The sequence below is a fragment of the Tursiops truncatus genome, chromosome 15 (genome assembly GCF_011762595.2).
Source record: "Tursiops truncatus isolate mTurTru1 chromosome 15, mTurTru1.mat.Y, whole genome shotgun sequence".
NCBI classification, from domain to species: domain Eukaryota; kingdom Metazoa; phylum Chordata; class Mammalia; order Artiodactyla; family Delphinidae; genus Tursiops; species Tursiops truncatus.
Genome location: NC_047048.1, coordinates 79321147 through 79345856, shown reverse-complemented (window position 1 = coordinate 79345856; position 24710 = coordinate 79321147). Strand labels below are relative to the sequence as shown.

General features: G+C 39.4%; 1 long non-coding RNA gene across 1 annotated transcript in view; it reads right to left on the bottom strand.

The window, feature by feature from the left end:
* LOC109551343 (uncharacterized) overlaps window positions 1–24710 on the bottom strand; it is a 586181-nt gene that overhangs the window by 7689 nt on the left and 553782 nt on the right. Inside the window, exon 6 of the long non-coding RNA XR_012326518.1 lies at window positions 1066–1142. This is a non-coding gene — a long non-coding RNA (uncharacterized lncRNA). The remainder of the gene's footprint in view (window positions 1–1065; window positions 1143–24710) is intronic.

Below are 24710 nucleotides of genomic sequence, written 5' to 3'. Positions count from 1 at the left end.
CCTGGGATTTTTATAGTCAAAAGCAGCATCACTTAACATCCCCCCCCACCTCCCCTGAGCACACGTGATCAATGACATTCACATGAATGATGCATTTGCATGTTCAAAGCCACTGTTATGCACCATTTCCAGCAAAACGTTGGTCATCCTTCCTTCTCTCTTCCAGTCAAGAGACATAGTGTAATGCAAATAAGTAAGAGGGATATTTGAGGAATAGCCTTGAACGTGTCCTATTTATTTAAAGGAATACTTTGTGAACTCTGTTTTTTTAAATTCTACAAGTGAAAAGTTAATTGGATTTGCAAAACTACTGACCATTACATGCTGATGATGATTATAGTTAATATTTACAGAATGTTTTCTATAGACAATGCAGCACTCCAAATACGTGTAAATATAGACATATGGTTGTTTTTATATCAATTTACTTAGTCCTCACCACAATCATCTGAAAGGGCATTATTATTGTCCCCCATTTTGCAGAAGAGGAACCTGAGGTAGAAAGGAGGAAGTGACTTGGACAAGGTTATGCAGCTGGGAATTAGTAGAATTGATATTACGTCATCTGCCAAGCGACTTCAAAGCTCACATCCTTTGACATCATTAAAATATTATAAAATAGTACCATAAAAGATTATGTCATAATATTTACAGTTGAGAACAGCTAAGCATCTCTAGACCGCTCTTAGTTTACTGCTACATCTTGGGAATCTAAGTTTCCCTTTTTCTCGAGGGGTTGCGAAGATTTACTGCAGAATCCCTTGTAACCAGAGGAAGTTATAATCCTTTTAAGAAACATTCACTATCACCACCTCATTGAGGGAATGACAGAAAGGAAGATAGCACATGCGTTATCCTTCCATTTTGTATTAGAGAACCATTGTGGAGTCAGAGCTCTGGGATTCAAAACGTAGCTCTACACTTGCTCCGCAACCATTCTGATTTTCATTTACTCTTTTGTCCAGTATCATTCATTGAGTACCCAGTCTGGGTCTAGCACCTTTCCAGACCTTGCAGAGACAGCGCTGAACAGACAGGCCAGGTTCTTGCCCTCACGATACTTACATTTCAGCGGGAGGAGGCAGGTAATGCACCAGGACACAAGTTCATTAGAGGACCAGTTTCAGAGAACAGTGAATTACCTAAAGAAAAAAATATAGAGTAATGTGAGCCACAGTAACTGTAGAGAGGGTACAAAAAAATCACTGAATAGAAACAGAATATGTTGGGCATAATGTTAATGCAAAGTATAGAGTACAACGTTCTCTCTATACTTTTTGTGACATGAAATTGAAGATGCACATAAATAAAACATGGATGTTTTCAGAATGACTTTTGTGGGTAATTCTCTTCTTGTGTTGATATTATTTTCAAACTAGTCTGTAGTGAAACAATACATTTAAAATGCTTTCCCTTCAAAAACAATGTAAAAGCTTCAACTGTATTTTAATAAAGAAAAATTAGGAAAAAATACAAAACCAAACAATCATGCAATGTTGATATGGACTACTCAGCTGTCATAAAAAATGAGAACAATAAAGACAATACAGCCACCTAAGAATGTTTGTGATACAGTAAGAATATACAGAATACAAAAGTATTTATGACAGCTATTGTAACTACATAATATTTTACACGCATAAAACAAAGAGATGAACATTGCCCAGACAATAAAGTCAGTTGAAAAGTAGGGAAATTGGATTGTATATGATATTTTCTTATTCTTGGTATTTATGAAATTAGTTTGAAACTGCTCATATGATTTTAAAACAAAGCAAGCACTCTAACGATTTTGAACAATCCCTGCTGACTTCATTGAGGGGAAGAAAAAGTTTTCCTTATTTGACTTTCATATAAAGTATTATTCTATAAAAGTTTTAATATATGTTGCTCTTGCAAATGGGTGTCCTAAACTACACGTAAATCTGTTTTCAGTTCAGTAGTTAATCATCGCTAGACAGACACGTACTCTAGGTAGGCTACTGAATCCATCAAAGAGTTGATCTCTCCAAGGTTAGTTACAAGTGGTGCTTGACTTTGTTCTTTTCTGTTTATTTTTTGTCTATGTTGAGGTTACTTCCCTATAAATCTAATTTACAAGTTTTCTCCTCACTGCAGTGTCTGGTAAGATGGCTGATTTTCTCCCCTAAGCTTGTGACAATTATAATTTTAGAATCTTTTCTAATTCCAGCTTTCCTTCTCCTTTTCATCTCTTTGTATACCCAGCAGCTTTTATACTAAATTTTGATACTAAGTCATTTGCACTTTACCATCTCCACTTAGAATACCATTACATTTAGAATAGGAAATCTTTTCTTTTCAGAGACACTGGCTACCAGTATGTGTTCATATGAATCTTTCTACTTAGTGACTCACATATGACTCTGGACACCCTGATCATTTGGGGGAATTGTAGGGTCATGCCATTTTTTTTTTTTTGCAGTACGCGGACCTCTCACTGTTGTGGCCTCTCCCGTTGCAGAACACAAGCTCTGGACGCTCAGGCTCAGCAGCCATGGCTCATGGGCCCAGCCACTCCGCAGCATGTAGGATCCTCCCGGACCGGGGCACGAACCCGTGTCCCCTGCATCGGCAGGCAGACTCTCAACCACTGCACCACCAGGGAAGCCCGGGTCATGCCATTTTTAATGTGATGTTTCATTCCGCTATTTTTATAGTTTGCATGGAATGCAGTCAAGTTTGTGTGAATGTCTGTATCTCATGTGATGTTCATTTGCTTCCGAAGGTCAAAGTATAAGCTAGGTGAACCATTAGCGGTGATTCCAGACCTGGAACAAGTTAATGACAGGCCTGAAATGGATGTTCTTACCAAGCATTTATAAGATTACAGCTAGTTCTCTCAGGATCCCAACAGAACAGCAGCAAAATCTTTCAGTGTCCAAAACTCCCGCTGTGACTGCTGTCTTTCCTGCCCAGCCTTCACTGTACTGCATATGCAATATGTGGGTTACAGTAAATCCCTTTTTTCTCTCTTCAATCATTATTGATTCAAGTGTTTATTAAGAAGTCACTACATGCCAAGCAATGGTTAATTCATTAGCTGGAACCAAACATTAACTCTCTGTGTCACGGACCTTCAACTAGAGGTGCAGACAGGAAATCCTTTAAACAATACGTAAGTATGACATTGCAGAGAGTGAAAAGAGCTATAAAGGACATTACCTTGGGTAATAGGAAGTGGCTGAGTTCGGGGCCGGCACTTAGACGGGGTGATCAGAGTGCGTCTCCCTAAGAAACTGACATTTGAACTGAGATTTAAATGATGCGACTGGCCAGGTGCAGAGTTGGGGACTCTGTATCCGGTAGAGGCAACAGCAAGGGTCAAGATCCCCCAGCTTCAGGGGGAAACTTGGGGTGCTTGAGGAATGGAAAGAAAGCCACTGGGTCTTGGGCAGAGTAACAGGGGAGCAAATGGCAGAGGTGAAGTTGGAGGGGTAGGCATGGGCCAGGTTAGGGGTTGGCAAGATATGGCGCATGGGCAAACTCTCCCTAGTTACCTGTTTTTGGTGAACCGATAATGTTTTTTACAAATGCACACTTGCAATCACTATGGTGATAGGGGACGCTGAGTAACAGTTAGTGCTATCCCTCTCACAAACAAGAATTTCACTCTTGTAATTATTAGTTGATGATTACAAAAATTATATATTTTAATAATAACCTTTTGTTATTTAATAAGAATTTTTTTTTAATATTTTGAAATTCACCAAAGACTTTTGTCAAAATTTGTTTTCTTTTTTCTGACAAAAGTACCTAGTAGTATCCTTGATTTTGCCTCTTGGTGCACAAAGCCATATATATTTACTGTCTTTACAGAAAGTTTGTTAACTCCTAGGTTATATCATGCTAACTACTGTGGGAATACACTTTTTTAATCATCCTAAGTTTTTTTTTTTTTAATGATATCTGGTCCCTTTTTTTCTTATAACAAACATGTTCATTGAATGCCTAAGTGTGATATTAAGAAATAATACGTAGTGAAAAAAATAGCCTCTCAGATTATAGATGATGCTGAAATTTTGAAGTTGATATTTCTACTTCTGTCTCAGTTTTCTTTCAGTCCTGTCAATCCAGTTTCCAAAACCACATATAGACACATCCCTTAGATATAACTGACATATAACACTGTATTAGTTTAAGGTGTATTTCTAAATAATTTGGTATTTGTATATGTTGTGAAATGGCCACCACAATAAATTTGGTTAACATCCATCACTTCATATAGTTACAATTTTTTTCTTGTGATGAGAACTTTTAAGATCTACTCTCTCAGCAACTTTCAAATATACAATACAGTGTTGTTAAATATGATCATTCTGTTGTGCATGACATCCCCAGGACTTATTTATCTTATTAATTTGTGCATTTTTTCTTTGACAGTGAGAAACCTGACTATATTACCTGTAATATATTTACTTATTTTTTATCCTTATATACACATAAAATTACCTTAGAATTGCTCACTCATTCTTCTATGAGAAACAGATTTATAAAGTCAAGCCCAGCATTTTAAAACAGGTCTTATTTGCCTTTGGCCTTATAATATCCACTTAAAATTCTGTTTTCCAAAGTCACTTAGGTTGCTTCTTTTCTTCTACCACTTCATTTGTGATATGCTTACGTTAACTTATTACTATTTATATTCCACATCTGGCTTTCCCTCACATCCTGATTGATTTTGCTTATAAATATTTTTTTGCTTACATGTTTATTTTTTTGGTGTATTTTTCATTACTCTGGTTCTAAAAGTCAGAACACTACGATAAAGTACACTCAGAGAAGTGTCTCTCCTTCCTTTCCCGCTACCCTCTTCCCTCTTTCAACTTCTTTCTACCCTTTTCTCACCCACCCCATGGAGGTAATGCATCTATTTAGTTTTTTGTTTAACCATCGTGCATTTCTTTTGCACAAATGAGCAGATACATGCATATTTTTAATAACCTCTTTTTCTTACATGAAGGAGAATGTACTATAGATATTTTTCTGTATTTGGCTATTTTCACTTAACAGCATGCTCTAGAAATCCCTCCAAATCACATTGTGGAACTTGTCCTCATTCTTCTTACAGCCTCACAGTACTCCATTTTGTGGACGCACCATCATTTATTCAACTCTGCTCCTAGGGATGGGCACTTAGGTTTTCTCCAAAATTTTGCAATGACAAACGACGCTGCAAGGGACAACCTTGTGCATATGTATTTTCACATTGTTGGGAGTGCACCTTCAGGTAGACTTCTAGAAGAGGAACTGCAGATCAAAAGTGCATGCGCGTGGAGTTTCGTTAGATTTTGCTCAATTCCCTGTCGGCATTCCCACCAGCAGTGGCTGAGAGTTCCTGCCTCTCTCAGCCTCACCAACAGAATGTACTGTCACACTGTTTAATTTGTGCCCGTGTTATAGGTGACGAATTCTGTGTCAGTGTTTTAACTTTCATTTCTGTAATTATGAGTGGTTGGTTCTTTTTGTTTTTGTTTTTCGCGGTACACGGGCCTCTCACTGTTGTGGCCTCTCCCATTTTGGAGCACAGGCTCCGGACGCGCAGGCTCGGCGGCCATGGCTCACGGGACCAGCTGCTCCGCGGCATGTGGGATCTTCCTGGACCGGGGCACGAGCCCGTGTCCCCTGCATCGGCAGGCGGACTCTCAACCACTGCGCCACCAGGGAAGCCCGAGTGGTTGGTTCTTCATCAATTTCAGAGCAATTTATTTTGGCTGTGCCGCACGGCCTGTGGGATCTCAGTTCCCCGACCAGGGACAGAACCTGGGCCCCATCAGTGAAAGTGCTGAGTCCTAACCACTAGACCACCAGTGAACTCCCTGTTTTTTGACATTTTAAAATATCAGCTTTTTGCCACTTTGTCTCTCAATTTTTAGAGATTTCAATCCATTGGAGACATTATTGTGGCATATTTTATATATATTTTCTCCCAGTTTTCAGTTGTATTTTGATTTCATATATGTTATTGTTAGGTTTTTTCCCCCATGTAACTTCTTCCTTTTACTGTAGTAAATTTGTCAATCTTTTCTTATATTACTTTTGGATTTGGAGTCACAGTTGGAAGGCTTTCTCTCCACTATGGTTGAAGTAGAGTTTACCTATGTTTTTTTTCTAATACTTGTATAGTTTCATATTTTTACTTTAGATCCCTAATCTATTTGGAGTGTATTCTTATACATGGTGTGAAATATGGATCGAATTTGATCATTTTCCAGATGGCTATTCAGTTGTCCCAATGTCATTTATTAAAAAGCCCTTCTTTATCTCAGTGCTTTGAGATGCTACCTTCATTATATACTAAATTTCCATAAGTACCTCGGACTGTACTAGGCTTTCTCATCTTTTTTTAATTAATTTTTGAATTTTATTTTATTTTTTATACAGCAGGTTCTTATTAGTTATCCATTTTATACATATTAGTGTATATATGTCAATCCCAATCTCCCAATTCATCACACCACCACCACCCACCTGCTCCTGCTTTCCCCCCTTTGTGTCCATATGTTTGTTCTCTACATCTGTGTCTCTATTTCTGCCTTGCAAACCGGTTCATCTGTACCATTTTTCTAGATTCCGCATAGATGTGTTAATATACGATATTTGTTTTTCTCTTTCTGACTAGGCTTTCTCTTCTATTTCACTGGTCTATTAGTCTATATATGGACCTGTTCCATGCTGATTTAATTATAGAGACTTTATAGTATGTTTTAATGTTTGCTAAGACTAGACCCCATCAGAGCTTTTCTTTTCAAAGTTTATTTTTTTCCTGGCTCTTCTTATATATTTCTTCTTCCACATGAACTTTAGTATCAGTTTGTCTAACTCCATAAAAAGCCCATAAATGAGAAACTTAGGTACAAGTTTAGAAAGAAATAAAGAAGGGGGAAGGAAGGACAAGGAAAGGACAGCCATCTCCCCAAGACTCTTATATTCCAGATCGGAACACAGCTTAGCTGCTCTAATAGACTCATTATTGGGCACCTACTGCATGCCCAGGTGTCACAGCCACTGGGAATAGAGTGGTGAACTTAACAGAAAGAGCGGCCCTTCCCACAAAGATGGAGCTGAAAATCTTGGCATTGTGAAGCACAATTTGGAAGTGGTCCTTGTGTGTGTGTGTGTGTGTGTGTGTGTGTGTGGTGTGTGTGTGTGTATATGCCTTTCTCTTCTTGCTACAAATTCCCAGGCAATAAAATAGGGAATTTTGAAATAACGTTATAAAGTTCAAAACAGAACTCACAGTCTCCCCAGTTTGCCAAGTCATTCATCTCTAAGTCACTCTTGACACTCTCCCCTTTTTACTGCCAACATCTAATCAATCACTCTCGACTGTGTATTTCACTTCCACAATGGCTCTCAAGTCCACGCACTGCTCTCCAGGTCACTTTCACTCTTCTGATCCAAGCCCCCAGGCCAGCATAATCTGGACGATTGCACGTATGTCCTAAATCCTCTCTCTCTCTCTCTCTCCCTCTCCCCCCCTCTCTCTCTCTCTCTCTCTCTGCCTCTCTGTCTTTCTCCATTTCTCACTCAGCACTCAGCGCTCATCACCTGGAATGATCATGATTTTTATAATCAGGACTCAGATCGTGTCTCTCCCCAGCTTCACACCCTTCAATGGTTTGTGACCATTCCTGGGCAAATGTTCAAATTCTTTGTTATTCATGGTTTACTAGTCTCTGCAGGATCTGGCTTCTGCCCATCTCATACTGCTGTTCCTCTCAGTCACTACGCTATCACCACCCTGGCTCTCTCCAGCTTTTAGAAAGTGCCCTGCTTTTTCTGTGGGCTCTTCCAATGCCTGTTACCGCCTCTACATCCCACCTTTCTGCCAGGTAACCTCCTCTGGATCCCCTCATCAGGTTTAAACATTCTTCTTCGAGAAGGCCTTTCCTGTGTCGCCATCCTTCATCAGGCTCCCTATTCTGCACTCTCATTTAACGGTGTGCCCCTCCCTCAGATCACTTATAACAACTCTAATATTCACTGATTGAAAGAAAACAGGAGAGAACAATTGAATCCCAAACTGAAACTTTTTAACATCTGAGCAGTACAGTGTCTGCAGTTTTTTGGGTGATGGTATCGGGTAGTTGCTGTGGAAAATTGAATAAAGTTTACTTACCTGCAGATAGTTTCATTTAGATTTATGAATTTTAAATGTATACCTTTTTATACAGTCTTCTATAATCACTGTGGTTTGGATTACAACTTGCCATTTGAGAGTTTTATTTCAAGCACTCAAATAACAAAAGGCAACTATTTCTTACATTATCTCCAACACTGCAAGGTGTTCTTCCATCATCAAATTGTTAAAGAAAACACACAAAACATATGTTTTCCATTGTTCCCTGCATAATCTGTAGCTATAGAAATGTGCGATGCTTACAGTCTCAGCAGAAATGAGTGAGCATGAAATATTCATAAGCTTGGTGTTTGTGATTATTACGTAATGGCCAATTCTGGTGAATCTGTCATTTAAAAAATATGTAGTTATTTATTAAACAACTGAATATTCACTACAGAAGAGATCTCATTATAATAGAAGCTGAGACAGAGTCCTCAAGAGGTATAGTGAAGACTTGAAAATAAAGGACAAGCAACTGTAGGAAATATAGATGCATCTGGGATTCAGCACAACCCATACGTATCATCTTCAAGGTCTTAAAAGGTATCTGTGCCATATTTATTCTAACTTCCAGTAGAGAAGTAGCGTTTAAGGCTTTGGGGCTCTGGAGACCATCCCATCTGGAGTTGAGTCTTCTTTAGTCACTTACCAGTTCCTATGATATTAGGCAAGTCACTAAACTTTGCTTAGCTTCAATTTGCTTTTTCTAATCTGCAAAATGGCAACAGCAACAGACTGAGCCTCCTAGGGTGACTGTCCTCAGTATGTGAGCTAATGTGAGGCCAAGTATTTGTCTCAAGTGCCCCACGCAATAAGTGTTTAAGGCATGTTAGGTATCATTTTAGTTTTGTCCATCATTGTATCTAATATTTTCTCTTGCAAATTGGCATTCATCCCCTACAAGTGGAAACAAAGTGGAGCATTCCCTGAGTCAAACCCTGCTGAGGTTGGAACTAGAGGAAACATATGCACAATGCACATATACATACATGCACACATCCATACATCCACATACATCCACATCCACATATACACACATACACATAGATACACACAGTGTACAGATTTGGATTCCAAAGAGCTGAAGTTTAAAGACGACACTGTTCCTTCTTATCTTTGAGACTCTGTGTCTCCCTTCCTGATCTGTAGAATGAGGGTAACGTTTCTATAAATTTTATGACATCTGGTAACTCAAAATATTTTATACATTGTGTATAATTAAAACATGACAACTTTTGTTTATTTAATTATTTCATTTAACAAATAATTAGTGAGCCCTTGGACTTCATGGGGCCATTTCATATTGGCTGCAAGAGTAGAGACACAGGAAATGCCTGCTTCAGTAAGCCCTCTCCATTTCTCCTCTAGGTAAGAAGAAAATCAGCATTTGGTGTTTTAAAAAACTGCTATTATAACTTGATTAATTGATATTACAAATATGTACACAAAGCACAAGTTCAAAGGTATGTAGTCAGATATTGAAAGATTGAAACACTGCTTGAAATAGCAAAAAAGTAGGAAAAAGAAACCTAAGACATCATTAACAGTGCACAGGATATATTAATGGGATACATCTGTTTAAAGGAATGTTATGCAGCCCTTAAGAATAAGGCAACCCTAAGTGAGAGGCAGTGATATCATGCTGAGAGCTGATGCTGCAGAATGATTTGGGGAATGGAGTACAGAGCTGTTGTAAGGATGCTGTAAGGATTAAAGACTTAGAGTTATGTCAGATTTAGAACATATACTATACACGTATGGGTGTGTTGTGTCATCACTGCTATCACCACCATCATCATCAACATCACTGAAGTGGAATATTTCAAAGATATATTATGAAGTAAAAAATCCAGATGCATAATTATATCTACATGCTACTGTTTGTGCATAAAAATGTACATTAGAGGATGGGAAATATGTCTTATGTACAACACATTTCTGAAAGAATTTAGAAGAAATTCACCATGTTGTTATCTCTTTGGAGAGTAAACAGACAACTGGGTGTGATAGGAGAAAACGAGGGAGAATTATTCCTAATTCAAAAAACAATTTAATCTGTTTGGAATATTTACCATATATATATATATCACCTGTTTAAAAAATAACAATAAAACCAAGCTAGATAAAATAAATGAATATATGCAATCATTATGTAAGCAACAATTTTATATTTTTCACCATCCCTCCTATCTAGGCCGCATCAATGAGCCTGATATTTGCCTCTGTATGTGTGAGTGTGTGTGTATGTATATATGTGTATATGTCTATGTGTGCATATGTGTGTTTATGTGTATTGCATATATGGGTATGTGTATATGTGTTTATGTATGGATGTGTGCATGCGTGTATATGTGTATAGTGCATGTGTGTACATGCGTATATATTTGTATGCATGTGCATGTGTGTATATGTGTATGCGTGTGTATGTATGGATGTGTGTATATGTGTACACGTGTGCATGTGTATTATGTATGTGTGTATATGTATGGATTGTGCATGTATGTATATGTGTATTGTGCATGTGTGTATATGTGTATGTGTGCATATGTGCGTGTGTACGTGTGTGTGTGTGTGTGATTGCTGTGTGCTGGCATCTCAGTTCTCCAGAGTCCCTTTTCATCAAGGTAAAGCAAGGTAAAACCTCTGAGCATTGCCTAGTTCTTCAGTAAAACCTTGAATACTTTTAGCAGTTAAATATCCTGGAATGACTGGAGCATCTCAGGGCCCAGAAAGCATGAGTCATAGTGTATGGCCTCCTCGGGCATCGCCCAGCCTGGGGCCCTTCCGCGCTGGCGCAGTGGACGTGGGAGGCCCTGGGGAGCTGCCTGAAATCGGGGCATCTGGACTCTGTCTCAGTAAATTTACAAGCAGGTTTTATTAAAAGGACTTGCCTCTTTGAGGTGTCTGCAGCTATTAAACTAAGGGGAAGAGAAGGTTAAAAAAAAATTAAAACCACCCTTTCTACCCTCCTCCAACAGCACATCAACTTATGTAAATTGTTTTTTCTAAGTAGCTGCAAAGTCACTTAAAGCATTTTATTTAATCCATGTGGGCAGAGCCTCAAGGTTTCAAGCTTTTGTGCCTGTGCTGTATGCAAGCTCCTCGGCGCTGCGTGGCTTTCAAAAGGTGCTTATAAGATTTTCCAAGAGGAATTGTCGACACACAAGCAATCCAGAGCCAGGGATGTCAGTCCTTGAAACAGGAGCCCGGACATGCCTATTTGTAGTTTTATCAGCAGGACAGGCGATCTTGAGGGGCCAGGTTTCAAAGTCCCGCAGCTCCTCTCTACCATTTGTGAAATATGATTCTCCTGACTATGAGGGCGGGACACGGCCTAGATCCTGCTTTTAGAGGAAACACACATGACACCAAGGCAGCACTGTGGGTGCTGCCCTTCAAGGACATATAGGAGAGGCTGCAAACCCGTGAACTGCGCAGGACCATGCACTGTGCACTTGCTGCACCCTCACATCAGAAGGCGTCCCTGCTTCCTCCCTTGGAAGATACCCTACAGATATAGAGCATGGTTTTCACCATGGCTCTGCCTCTTACTAGCTGTAAGGTCACTGTAAGGTCACTGCTTACTAGCTGTCAGGTCACTGTAAGGTGACTGCCTACTAGCTGTAAGGTCACTGCCTGACCTCTCTAGGCCAAATTTTCTCATCTGTATATGGAGAATAAATAAATTCGTTCAACTAACATCTGAGTTTTAGTCTTTGCAGACTTGTACTTTTGCAGAATCTCTAGGCACTAGTTACAGAGGTACAAAAGACAGGCTCAGGGAACCTCAGTGAGGAAGGAAAATAAGGAAACCTCTGTGTCTACCCTTCTAAGTTCTTAGCTAAGACCCCTTGGTTATAAAAGATTAACAGAAAAAAAACAAACAGAAGTTTAATAACATATGCCTCCCGTATACAAGGGAGAAACCCAGGAAGACTGAGTAACTCCCCGAAAAGGCCCAAGCCATTACCTTAAATACCATCTTCAGCTTGGCCGTGGGGAGAGTCAGTTATGGGAGGTTATCAGGAAAAGCAAGGTAAACAAGGGCAAGGCTGTTGTACAGATTTAAGTCCTTGCCTTCTCTAGGGATAAGTTTCTAGAGATTTAGTCATCCCGGTACAGAGAGGGAGACACCCTTACAAATGGAGATTTCCTCAATAAATGTAAATGTCTCTTACAAAAGGGTAAAAGGGTAACTTCTACTGAGTTTTCCCTGTGTGTGCTGTTTCCAAAAATAATCAGCCTTTTACTGACAAAGAGGTACCTCTGGGGTGGCAAATTCTGCTCCACTTCACCTCCATTCTAGGGAATCTTAATGGAATATTCTTCCTTAGGATATTGATAATGACGAAACATCCCCCCAGAGATTAAAGATAATGCTGGAACACTCTTCTTACAGCAAAGGCGGTTTGAAAGGATAACGCCTACCTTCAAATTGGATATGTAAGAATTAATCAAGAAAGTGCAAGGAAAGCTGTTGGCAGTGCCAGCACAGGTTAAGCACTAAACAAGCACAGATATTATTCATTTGAGCCCAATTTCCTATTTCTCGGGAAGCCACTCAACTGGTTCAAATCCTTCCGTTATCTGCCTTCAGAAATCCTGGTACCTCCCCTTCATGGTGTCATCCCATCAGTGATTTTACATCAACTTAGGCAGTTATTTGATCTATTTCTGACTCTCCCACTGGGTCTTGAGTTCCTTCAGGGCAGGGCCACTGGCCTGTTGTTGTTTTCTGTGACCAGGAACCCTTGGCTTATCTTGCTAGGATTCTCAGTTCCTCCTGCCTCATTGTGTTGTTAACCATATTGCGAATATACTTAGCTCCGTGACTGGCTTTTGAGGGTCTTAGGTTTTCTAAGAGGTCTTGTGATGGAAAAATTGTCCCCCAAATTCTTTTGGTTCCCTCCTCCCCCCCCCCCCCCCGCACTCTCTTTCATAACATCTACCTGGCAGGTGCACTGGCCGTACAATGCATTCAGCAATAATTACCTCTCAAATCCTAAACCGCATACTGTTTCAGCACCTGGGAGGGATTTAGCTGAATGCCCATGTTAGCTTGAAGCTCAGACTGAAGAAAAAAGAAACACCTGCTTTTGACATTTTACCAGCGTTTGTGCAAATCCGAGGGCATACTCTCTGCATGCGGTGGTGGGACAGAGCCCCATCGTGCTACCCCTGCATTCTGTGCCTCTTTTCCTCTGTGGGTTACTGTCTTCCCTAAGATTTACCCACGTTCAATTTTTGTTGTCACTCCAAACGCATTTTCACTTTGGATCTATGGGATACCAAGGTCATGTCAGAGAATAAAATCAAATTAACGGAGGGTCAAACGTTCGGGACAACCAAGGCCAGGCGTGAATGTGAAATCGTTAACGAAAGGGCAACTTTTAAAGGTTTATGTAAACAGAAGGAAGAAAAATGCAGATGAGGACAGGATAAAGGACTGGCTGACCAAACCATGAGCTTCCTTAAGGGACATGCTGGCACACAGTAGGCACTCAAAACTGTGTTTGGATGATTTTGTCGGGTGACCAACCATCCTGGTTTGCTTGGGATATATGAGTTTCAGCGTTAAAATCGAGAAAGCCCCAGGAAAACTGGGACAAGTCGGTCATCTTAGATTAGCAGATCTGACTAAATTTTGAAGGATTCTGATAGCCCAGACTCATCCAACTCATCCAACTCATCCACCCCGTGCTAACCAATGTCTCATATAGGCTCATACCTTCTCACCCCTCTCTTTCCAATCATCAAGTTCAAAGCACATGCCCATATTGTGTCCACGTGGACCCTGCTCTTGGAGACAGGAAGGATGGCAAGGGAAGAAAGAAGTATTCTCCTTTGATATATCCAGCATATTCTTTCTTTCCTTTTATTTCTTTCAGGCAGAAAGATGTAAACCCAGACATCTAAGAGCTTTTAAAATATAATTTCAAAGGCAGGGTTGCTTCTCTGAAAAGGCATCGCATGCACTGTCCCAGAGCTGTTCATGCCCATCAAATGAACGAGACATCCACGGCACCATCGTATGCCGACTGTGCCAACCCAGGCATGGAGATGTGAAGAGTCAGGCAGGGAAGCAACACAAATGTAACTCAAAATAGAAGACTATGCAGCCTCGGACGCTGGTCCCTGGAGTATATTTTTTATTCTTGCAATTAGGAAACATCTGATCCACCAAAGACAGAAAGAAAAACTGAGAAAAGCAAAGAAAGGAAGTCAGTGTCTAAGAGCTAAGGATATAGTTGCTGCAGCTATAGCCCAGAAGGAAAAAAAAAAGAAAAAACTTCAAGGTATGGAAAGGAAATGGATCAGAGTTCAGAAATCCCTGCAGGGCATCAGCAAAATGAAGCAAGAGACTCCTAGGTAGGAAGATAATACAGACAGCAATGGCCCGAAGCTAACAAAAAAAAGTGCCGTGCTTGATATAAGAGTTACTATGCAGTTAAAAAAAAAAAAATCCCAGGATCAAATCCTGCCGATGGATGGCTCACTGCACTCCAGGAATTCAAAACAAAGAGGGTGTTCTGGAGGGAAGTGGAAACAGAGCATGTGGCTGTCTTGCACAAGCAAACAAGGTTTCCAGGGCTGGCACTGTCTCTGAGCTCACCTCTCTTTGCTTATTTGATTTTTAATGGATCTCAGCAGCAGAACAGGAAAAGCTAAACTGGACCTACATCCAGGAACACCATAGCCCACAACAAACCCAGCCGTGCTCCCACATGCTGCCGTGGACAAGTCAGGGACCACTTTCATAAGGGAAAAAACAACAGGAAAACTCTCACATGCTTTCCTAGGAAATAACCATATACAACTGAGAAACAGAATGTGCACCAAATTCTTGTATACTGGCAATCACAGGCATAGCTGATGTGCCTTTAAAATGCACTTTCAGGGATCTGATGTGTCCTAGATGAGTACACATATGCATCGTGCCTTGTGCCAGGCTGCATGATTATCATGGAATATTCTGCCACACCCATGTGCAGCCTTCAACATATACTGGTGTTGAATACCTACTGCACTCAACGTACTGAATGCCTACTATATATGTTGCCTCCTACATGTATTAAACCTCTACAGTATATGTCTAGGCACTAGGAAAGAGCAGTGAACAAAGCAAACAAAATTTCTGCCTTCAAGGAACTCATATTCTAATTGTCAAGACAGGTTAAAAGCAAACATTTAAATACATAGTAGACATTTTATATGAGTACTTAAAAAAAAAGAATAAAGCAGGGTAAATTAATAGCTTGTGATAGGAGCACATTTTAGACAGGTTGTCTAGGCACAGCCTCTCTGGGAGGGACTGAGCCATGATCCATATACCATGATATAAAAAGATTTTCTCAAGCAGAGGAAGTAGTGAGGACAAAAGCCCATGTGCTCGTCATATTGGAGGAAGTACGGGGAGACCACAGAGAGGATAGAAGCTTGGACCACAGTGCTCTTCATAGAAATGGTGAGAAGTGTTTAGAAATAAGTGAAATACATTTTGAAGGTAACAATGTCATGGCAAGACTTTCTATCATAGAAAACCCATACACCAGATTTCTCCTCTCATGCAGACATTAGTGACAGACTCTCTAAATTGGGTCCCTAGGCAATTATCAGAAAATGAGCTTGATGCTTAAAGGAGAAAGCAGAGGATTGCCTCATGACATCATGCCTCTACTATTTAATGTGTTCTTGTATTCCCTCTCCTAGTCGGTCACTTTATAAGCATTTATTTAGCACCTAATAACCTCTCCAGCGCCGTGATGGACACTGGGGGAGAAAAACGAATAAGGCACGACCTCTCTGTTCAAGGATAGAATCTTGCTGATGAAGACAAACAGATGATTACAAAACAGTATGGCAAGTGCCTTCACTGTAGTTTATGACGAACACGCCACAGGACTCGAGGAGTGAAGGTTGGCCGGGGAACTCTCTCCCAGGAGGCGAGAAGCAGAATCCAACGATATCAATTGAAGCATGAGGAGGTGCTTGCCAGGAAAAGTCAGGGAGGGAACCAGAGTGGGGAGAGGGGATTCTAGGCAGAGGGGCGCCTGATTAGAAGCACAGGGTGAGGGGACTCAGCAAGCACAAGGCATATCACCAGCTTGGTGCTGTTGGAATGACGTTTCTCATACTTCACTAAGGCCTGTATTCCCTGATAAATATGCAGATTTTCAGACCCCTTCCTGGGGGATGCTGGTTCAGTAGGTGCATGGTGGGAAGTGGGTGTGTGGATCTTCGTAAGTACCCCGAGGAATTGTGATTCCACTATCACAGGAATTGGGAATTGGGATCCACTATCGCAGAGCATAAAGAGTTGGAGGGTGGGGAGATGTGCATCTGGAGAGGTGGATGGGATCAGAAAGGCCATCCAAGAAATGTACGTATGAACAATACACGTGGACTTTGTAATGTGAACAATTAGGTTTCATGACAGTTTAAAAAAGGAAGGAAGGAAGGTGGGGCAGAGAGATGGAGAACAGAGGGAACAGCGGAGGGAGATTAGAGGACTAATAAAAAGATGATTATACTTTCTTTTGGTAAGTAAGAAAATGAACCCCCTCACACACACAGAGTACCATTTTCTATTGTTTCATAGAAAAAAAAAGATGCCGTAAGTCATGATCTCACAAAAATAATAAAAATGTTGTGTTAGTTTTTGGTTGTCGCCATAACGAATTTCCACGAACTTAGTGGCTTCATGTAACACAGGTTTATTATCATACGATTCTGTAGTTCAGCGATCAGACATGGGTCTCACTGGGCTAAAGATGAGGTGTCGGCAGGGCTGCCTCCTTCCTGCAAGCTCTGCAGGTTTCCTTGCCTTTTCCAGCTTCTAGAGGCCGCTCAAATCCATTGGTTCACGGTCCTTTTTTTCATCTTCAAGCCGGCAATGATGAAGTGAATCTTTTTCACATCACGTATCTCTGTCTCTCCTTCGGTCATCACATCTCTTTCTCTGGCCAAAACTGAGAGGGATTTTTCACTTTTAAGGATTCGACTGATTACATTGGGCCTACCTGGATAATCCAGGCTAAACTCCTGGTCTCAGTGTCTTTAATTCCATCACATCTGCAAAGTCCTCTCTGCCATGTAAAGTAACATAATCACAGCGTTCTGGGAATTAGAAAGTGGGCACCTGAAGGGACTTCGCTGGCAGTCCAGTGGTTAAGACTCTGTGCTTCCAACGCAAGGGGTGCAGGTTCGATCCCTGGCTGGGAACTAAGATCTCACATGCCGCACAGCATGACCAAGAAAATACTAAAAAAAGAAAGAAAGTGGACACCTGAAGGGGGGCATTATTCTGCAGACCACAGATATGTTAAACTGAAAAAAATCTAGTTTATGAGAACCTCCATCTGCTGTTCTGAGTTTCCTCACCTCACTCTGGATCATCAATGGCCCCATTAGGAAAGAACTCTCACTGGGCTATAGGTGCTTAAAACTAGGGGCCACCAGCATCCAACAAAGGATTTTAAGCTTGGGAGTCAGAGTCCCATTTCTTTCAATGAAGAGGATTCCACAAGTATCCAGTTAACTCAGATACTATACAGTTGTGAACCCAAAAGAGGAGACCCAATTCTTTTTTTTTTTTAATTTTGCAGTGAACCCAAAACTGTTCTAAAAACTAAAGTTTATTAATTTTAAAAAAACTTTAAAAAAGTATAAATATTAGAAATTGCTGTACAAAATAGAGCAATTTTGATCTATTCATTTCTTTTTGTTAAGCAGAATCTTTTCTCTTTAAACCCTAAATGAATATGCATTAATAGAAACATTAGTATATTCTACCTTCATCATGGCTTGGACCTAACAATCTAGAACCTCCTGGCTCCCTTTCATATCTACTGGATTGCTTGGATTTCTGGGTGGTTGTTTTTTCATTTCTTTTTTTGTTGTTGTTATTTTATACTCCGTATAAATTGATGTCCTTAAGAAAGAAGGTTTTCAGTAGTTCGGCCCCAAACTTAGTTGCTAAAAACTTTGTCTTAGACAGTATACGGATTTCGTAATAGGCAGGAATTTTGTGAGTAGGTATCCTACCTGTAGATTTTGCCTTTTTCACGAGAAAAACTTTGTGAGTTTGCATTGATGCAGACAAGTAAACCCAGTTAGCACAAAAGGTGGTCTGTGCAAGTATATTAGTCACTTCTTCCAAATAATTTTTTTTAAACAGCAACTCACTGCATAATAAATGAATCTAAAGGGAGCGAAGGAAGTTCATTTAGAGGCAAGAGAAAGAGCACAGCGATACATGACAATATTTAATAGCTGAGCTCAGCGTAAAGTCTGGTGCCGCTCAATCACTCCAGAGTCTGCGCTTTTACTCCTTTGTGACAGATGAAGTTTAATAAAGTGTATTTACTTTCATAGTTTCCTTTGACTCTGGTTCTAAGTCACTTTCCTCCAACTCTGTATTTTCTCTTAGGTGCCACAAGCGACCACTTAAGCCCAAAGTTACAGAGAACAGCCGGTTGCCCAAGCTGACAACCAAGAGTAAATTATCTTGGACCGAGTCAAAGAGGAGATAAGCAGGAATGCTGAAGGTCTGTGTTCTGTATTTCCTCAGTGTTTTCTATTCTTAAGTTTGTCTTCTGGATGAATCACAGAAGTCTTTCCAGTCTCTACATACAAACTGTAGAATGATCTACTGAAAAATTTTTCTCTTCTTGGAAAATTTAACTTTTCAAAGCAAAATATACAAAGAGCATCAGGAAGAAATAGGTCATTCATACCACTACTACTCAGAATTAACCACTGTCAATATTTTGTCTTATCTGTGTTCAAAATCTTTTTAAGAAGTGATAGGGCTCAACACTCAAAAGCAGATTGCCCTTCCTAATGTAGGTGGTCTTCATCAATCAGTTGAAGGCCTGAAGAGAACAAAGATGGTGAGCCTTCTGCAGGGAAGAGGGAACTCTGCATCCTGACTGCCTTGAGCTGGGACATTGGTCTTTTCCTCCCTTTTTAAAAAAGATTTTTCTAAATTGAAGTATAGTTGATTTACAATGTTGTGTTAATTTCCAGTGTAAAGCAAAGTGATTCAGTTATATATGTGTGTGTGTGTGTGTGTATATATATATATATATATTCTTTTCCATTATGGTTTATTACAGGATATTGACTATAGTTCCCTGTGCTATACAGTAAAACCTTGCTGTTTATCTATTTTATATATCGTAGTTTGTATCTGCTAATCCCAAACTCCTGATTTATCCCTCCCCCACCTCCTTTCCCCTTTGGTAACAGTAAGTTTGTTTGCTATGTTTGTGAGTCTGTTTCTGTTTTATAAGTTAAGTTCATTTGTTTTCCTGCCTTCTGATTGGAACTGTACCATCGACTGCCCTAGACCTCCAGCTTGCCAACTGCAGCTCTTGGATTTCTTAGACTCTCAGACTCCATAATCACGTGAACCAATTCCTTACAATATACATACATCCTACTGGTCCTGTTCTCCAGAGAACCCTGATTAAACACTATGTGATTCTACTTACAAGACAAAAAGAAAGAAAGACAAAACTATAGTGACAAAGAACAGATCCGTAGCTGAAAGGGCTTAGGGACTGGGGGGAGGTGTTACTATAAAGGGACAACATGAGGCTGGTTCTTGGAGCTGTGCACTTGCTGTGTACCTTGACTGTAATGGCGCTTACACAGATCTACATATATGTTAACATTCATAGAATTGTGTGCTGAAGAAAAACAATTTTACTGTATTTAAAAAGCAAAGTTTTGACATACAGCATGATAAAAATTTAAAGTGTACAGCATAATGATATAATGTATGACACTTATGTGTCAATAAACTGAGGGAAAAGTTTTAAATAAAAGAAGTGTTGGTCCACTGATTTTGCTAAAATAATAATGTTTATTATAAAAATTAATTGAAGAAAAATATGAAATTTTAAATTTACTCCAAACCCAACCACATGGAAATAGCATAAGTAACATTTCTTAGCACCATTCCAGGTATCTTCCTACAAACCTGAATGGATAAATGGATGATTGGATAGATAGGGAGAGAGAAAGGAGAGAAAAAGAGAAATACTCTAGGGAAATGTTATATTATGGGGAATTTTAAAATAAAAATATTAAATATTTTGTTAAATTTAACATAAGAAATAAACTGAAAAAATTATATAAAATTATTAAAAGGCAAATAAATTATTCTGCTCTAAAAAAGGATCTTCCCAATATCCCTAAAATTTAGAAAGAATAAATAACATTAAGAATCAGGAGTCTTTTTTTTTTTTTTTTTTTTTTGCGGTACACGGGCCTCTCACTGTTGTGGCCTCTCCCGTTGCGGAGCACAGGCTCCGGACGCGCAGGCTCAGCAGCCATGGCTCACGGGCCTAGCTGGTCCGCGTCATGTGGGATCTTCCCGGACTGTGGCACGAATCCATGTCCCCTGCATCGGCAGGTGGACTCTCAACCACTGTGCCACCAGGGAAGCCCAGGAGTCATTTTTTGTAACCTATAGTTTTAGTTTTACTCAGTTGTGTGAATAAGGACCCTAATGCCACTTTCTAATTTGTTACTCATTCATTATAGTATTTTTAATTTTTCAGGTTTACTATCTATATACCCTGAACATAATTTCTATAGTTGTTGATCATTAATGTGGTATTTATTTGAGTACACACTTATATATTTTTATAAATATATATGTATAATCAGACACACACACACATATATATAAATGTATATGTTGAATATATATGCAAACATCTATACATATTGAGTACTTGTCACCAGTCCTTTTGCCAGTCCTCTGTTTGAAGTTTGTTATTTACATTAAAATCTTAAATGTCTGGATAGTATTGACAAGTTTTTTCTTCCCAAGGAGGAATTCATAGGCATTTCAGATTGAGAAGGCTGGCCATTGTCTTTATACTTGGATAACTTCTTAATTGTGTAGAGTATTCTTGCTTGACATCTTCCTTCAAAACTTTGTTCATATCTCAATTTTCCTCCTAACAATCTACAGTACCTGTTCCACTATACCTTGCCTGCTTGCTAATGCCACAATCTTCCCTTAAATCCAGGACTGATTGATTCTGAAGCACACGTTCCTTAAATGTAGAGTTTCTTCGGTGCTCCTTTTACAGAAGTATCCTACTATGATGACTCATGAAACCATTCATTTGACAAGCTTTTGCTGAGTGTGTAGAACTTCACATCACACACTCTAACCACTAGGCACATAAAGATGGAAATGATCTTGGCCAGGCTCTTGGTGAGACATCACCTCCCAAGGAGGACAGTCAAGTCAAAAGGAAATCATATTGTAAAGATTATTTCATTCTTTTTATGGCTGAGTAATGTTCCATTGTATATATGTACCACATCTTCTTTACCCATTCCTCTGTCAATGGACATTTAGGTTGCTTCCATGTCTTGGCTATTGTAAATAGTGCTGCAATGAACACTGGGGTGACATGAGGAGATTGGGATTAACATATGTACACTGATATATATAAAACAGGTAACTAATAAGGACCTACTTAGCACAGGGAACTCCTCAATATTCTGAAATAACCTACATGGGAAAAGAATCTGAAAAAGAATGGAGATATATATATATATATATATATATATATATATATATATATATATATATAACTGATTCACTTTGCTCTACGCCTGAAACTAACACAACATTGTAATTCAGTTATAACTCTGATAAAATTTTAAAAAAGAAAATAGAAAGCAATGCTAAGTAATCTAAAAAAAAAAAAGAATATTACAGAGAGCCTGCAATAGAGCCTGTTAGAAAACTGTGTTGAGCCTCATATCCATTTTTCTTATCACCTTTTACTATTCTACATGGAAAAAGGAAAAAAGACTGGGGAGGCTTGGTAAATTACAATGCCAACCAAGCAAATCAAACGTCCTGAAAAGAGTTTCTCAACCTCGGTGCCGCTGATGTTTTGGGAGAGATGATTCTTTGCTAAGGAGGGCTGTTCTGTGCACTGTACGATGCTTAGCAGCGTCCCTGGCTTCTACCCACTAGATACCAGTAATACCCCTTCTTCTAGTTGTGACAATCAAAAAATGTCTCCAGCATTGACAGCTGTCACCTGGAGATGCAAAATCTCCCCCAGACAAGACCCATCGCCCTAAATCAACCCTCCTTTTGAAGCTCCTTTTTGCTCTGTTTTGTTTTGTTAATTGCCTTACAAAGTGGAGACCTCTGGTGATAAGTTCTTTTTGAGTCACTTACTCATCTGTCATTATTCCTTTGAAATGTTATGAGGGTAAGATTAATGAATTTATTATCTTTAAGCATCCATTCTGCTGTCACTCTGAGAAATGACATTGTTCTAAGTTGAGAGTAAAGGGGTCCAAATTTTCTGGTTATCAACTGTGCTGTTCAGCAAATCGCCAGCATTCATGTCATACCGAGAACCATGAGTAAAGGCATATACGTATTTTTAAAAATATCTTTATCCCATTTCCCTGGTTAAATGCAACACAGTTGATCTTTTGATTGACATGCCCCAGGGAGTTTATTGGTCCAAAAAGTGGTGCAAGGATGAGGGTCCTGGCACATAGTGGGTTAATGCTCAACAAACAAATCAAATCCATGCATCTGCATTCTTGACACTGACAAAACAATTATAATAAAACACAGCCTATATGGACATATATACACTACCAAATGTAAAACAGATAGCTAGTGGGAAGCAGCCGCATAGCACAGGTAGATCAGCTCGGTGCTTTGTGACCACCTAGAGGGGTGGGATAGGGAGGGTGGGAGGGATGGAGACGCAAGAGGGAAGAGATATGGGGATATATGTATATGTATAACTGATTCACTTTGTTATACAGCAGAAACTAACACACCATTGTAAAGCAATTATACTCGAATAAAGATGTTAAAAAAAAAACACACAGCCTGCAGGGTTTTCTTCTTGAAATATGTGGATTGAAACTAGAAAAAACAATTGTTAAATGTTTAAATGAACAACATTTTGACAAACTGAAGCATTCAAATCGTATCTTTTAAAAGATGTATTATTTTAACTTCATTTTTTTCTTACAAAAGTATTCAAATTCCTTGTGATCATTTACAACTAGGCATATAAATCTGTAAGTGTTACCAGCTTAGAAGTTACAAAAAATAGACAGTGAATTTATTTTCACTTCATAAACTGTAGTTGCAGGAGAAACTACAGAAGAAATTCAGAGTGAATTTATTTTACAAATGCTGTTGAGAGTACTGTTCCATGTGCTTTACAAATACTAATTCATTCAGAGCTCATTTCAACTCTCTGAAGTAATATTTATTTTTATCCTATGTAAAGAAAGGGACAGAGAGGGTAAGCATCCTTCTCAATGTCACACAGCTAGTGACTAGCTCAGCTCAAGCAGTCACTCTGGGCCCAGACAAGTCTCTATTATTAATGATTTAATCCTTCAGGCTTTTTCTCAACAAAAAGGAGTTAAAGTTTACATATCATTAATAAAATAACTAGAAATCATAATCTATACCTCTGTCTATATCATCTATATCTATATCTACATTTATCTTGGGAAAGAAGTAAAAGGTTATTTCTAGTTCAAGGATGTGATCATGAGTTACCTGCAAGTACCCATAAGTCTAAAGTACATGCCCGTGGAAGTCCCTCTACCAAAGAGGTTGATACTGCAACTGAGACTGAGGAAAAGACAAGAGTCTCCCAGCCTTTACCACCGAGTCAATGCAATGCGTCTTCCATGCTCTGCTCTCTTATAATTTTGTACAGACGAATTACACACATACACATATTGAACCCCCTGCAGTACCTAAGTGTACCTAAAAAACAGTGTCAATAAATGCCAGTGGATTTAATTTCATTGTGCAAATGAGGTATTAAGACCAAGCTAGCATGATTGTTTTTAAGTTTAACTTTTTATTTGAGATCATTGTAGATTTGCACACAGTTATAAGAATAATACAAAGATATCTCCTGTGCTCTTTCCCCAGTTTCTCCACAGTAACATCTTGCAGAACTATAGTACAGACCATCCCCAACTTCTGATTTTTCAGCTTTATGATGGTGCAAAAGCGATGCGTATCCATCAGAAACCGTACTTCAAATTTTGCATTTCGATCTTTTCCTGGACTCAGGATACAGGGAACGATACTTTCTTGTGATGCTGGGCAGCAGTAGCGGGCTGCAGCTTCCAGGCAGCCATGCCATCACGAGGGTCAACCACCCAGACACTTCCAACCATTATGCACCCAGATAACCATCCTGCTTTTCACTCTCAGTACAGTATTCAATGAATTACATGAGATATTCAACACTATATTATAAAATAGGTCTTGTGTTAGATGATTTTGCCCAACTATAGGTTAATGTAAGTGTTCTGAGCATGCTTAAGGTAGATGAGGCTAAGCTATGCTGAGAGGTAGGTCAGGTGTATTAAATGGGTTTTCCACTTACAGATACTTTCAACTTATGATGGGTTTGTCGGGACATTAATTCCATCATAAGCTGAAGAAGATCTGCACAGCATCTCAACCAGGATGTTGACATGGATACAGTTAAGATACAGAACAGTTTCATCCCCACAAGAT